The sequence below is a fragment of the Phalaenopsis equestris genome, unplaced genomic scaffold (genome assembly GCF_001263595.1).
Source record: "Phalaenopsis equestris unplaced genomic scaffold, ASM126359v1 Scaffold000600, whole genome shotgun sequence".
In the NCBI taxonomy this organism is placed as follows: domain Eukaryota; kingdom Viridiplantae; phylum Streptophyta; class Magnoliopsida; order Asparagales; family Orchidaceae; genus Phalaenopsis; species Phalaenopsis equestris.
This window is the reverse complement of record NW_018165040.1, coordinates 2,474,409-2,476,568: the sequence shown is the minus strand read 5'-3', so window position 1 is coordinate 2,476,568 and position 2,160 is coordinate 2,474,409.

Genomic DNA, 2,160 nt, shown 5'->3' with positions numbered 1-2,160 from the left:
TACGATCCTTCGGAGTTCCTACGAGGCCTGAAGCTTCCTTGGCGAGCTCTTTCGAAAGCAAATTCAGGTGTGGCAACACCCATCCTACCTCTCAAGAAGATCAGAAAGCCTTATTTACAACATGACCACACTTGAAAATGGAGTGAATATGTCAGCCATACAAAGACTTTAACATAATTATATTGGGGTGTGGGTGTGACTACGCCCGAATCGTAAGAGGCGCCTAGGTCCCTCGATCGACGTAACCTTGCCCAAAGGTGGTGTGACCACTCAAACCGGGCAGTACTGGCATGGCCATGTGGACCCGTGATCTGCGATTATTGTTATAATGGCGTCTTTCCTAGATTTTATCGATGTTTTGAATGTGTTTACGCGGTCCGTTTCATCATCTAGGATCATTTGGACAAATTGTCGGAGGACAGACAAATTCAAGTTAATTTAGGTTTAGCATTTGGGGTTTATAGTTTAGGGTTTAATGTTTAGAGTTTAAGGTTTAGGTTTTAGGTTTTAGGGTTTACGATTATGGTTTAGTAGGTTTAGGGTTTAAGGTTTAGTGTTAGGTTTTTATTTTATTTTTTTTTAGTATTTAGGGTTTAGGATTATTTTTTAGGGCTTAAGGTTTAGGCTTTAGGGTTAAAGGTTCAGGATTTAAGATTTAGAGATTAGGGTTTAGTATTTACGGTTAAAGTTTTTTTTTATGATTTAGGATTTATCTTTTATGGTTTCGAGTTTTAGGCTAGGGGTTTTGATTTTTAAGGTTAGGGTTTAGAGTTTTTTTTTTTTTAGTGTTTAGTTTTTTATTTTTATTTTTATTAGGGTTTAGGGTTTAGGATTCAAAAGTTTAGGCTTTAGGGTTTTTGGTTTAGGTTTAGGGTTTAGTGTTTAGAGTATAAGGTTTAGGGTTTTTGGTTTATGGTTTATGATTTTGGGTTTAAGGGTTAAAGGTTAGGGTTTTAGGTTTAGGGTTTCAGGTTTCGTGTTAAAGGTATAGGGGTCAGGTTCTAGGATTTAGAGTTTTTCTTTTTTAGGGTTTAGGGTTTTTTTTTAGGGTTTATTGTTTTGGGTTTAGGGTATAGGTTTTAGGGTTTAGGGTTTAGGGTTTTTTTAGGGTTTAGGGTATTGGGTCTTTTATTTAGGTTTTAGTGTTTAGGGTTTACGGTTTAGGGTCTAATGTTTAGGGTCTAGGGTGTAGGATTTAGAGTAGGGTATGTTTAGGATTTAAGATTTAGAGATTAGGGTTAAGGGCTAAGATTTTTTTTATGGTTTAGGGTTTCGATTTTTAGGTTAGAGGTTTTGATTTTTAAGTTTAAGGCTTAAAAGTTTATTATTATTATTATTAGGGTTTAGGGTTTAGGATTCAAAGGTTTAGGCTTTAGGGTTTTCAGTTTAGGGTTTAGTGTTTTGAGTTTAGATTTTAGGGTTTTTGGTTTAGGGTTTAGTGTTTAGAGTTTAGGGTTTATGGTTTTGGGTTTAAGGGTTAAGGGTTAAGGTTTCAGATTTTGTGTTAAAGGTACAGGGGCTAGGGTTTAGGATTTAGAGTTTTTCATTTTTAGGGTTTAGGGTTTTTTTAGGGTTTAGGGTTTTTTTAGGGTTTAGTGTTTGGGGTTTAGGGTCTAGGTTTTTCAAATTTAGGGTTTAGGATTTTTTTTTTTATGGTTTAGGGTTTTGGGTCTTTTTTTTAGGTTTTAGCGTTTAGGGTTTATGGTTTAGGGTCTATTGTTTAGGGCCTAGGTATAGGATTTAGAGTTTAGGGTCTAGAGTCTAGGATTTAGAGTTTAAGGTTTAGGGTTAGAGTTTCAGGTTTACCGTTTAGAGTTTTTTTTAGGGTTTAGTGCTAGAGTTTAGGGTTAAGGGTTTCGATTTTTTTCCTTTTTTTTTCTTAAGGTTTAGGTTTGAGTGTTTAGGGTTTAGAATGTTGGGTTTTATGGTTTATGGTTTAGGGTTTGTGGTTTTTTTTTTAGGGTTTAGTGTTTAAGGTTTAGGGTATAGGGTTCAATGTCTAGGGCCTAGGGTCTAGGATTTAAGGTTTAGGGTATAGGGACTAGAATTTAGGTTTAGGGTTTAGTGTTTAAGGTTTAGGGTATAGGGACTAGAATTTAGGGTTTAGGGTTTAGGGTTTAGGGTTTAGGGTTTAGGGTTTAGGGTTTAGGGTTTAGGGTT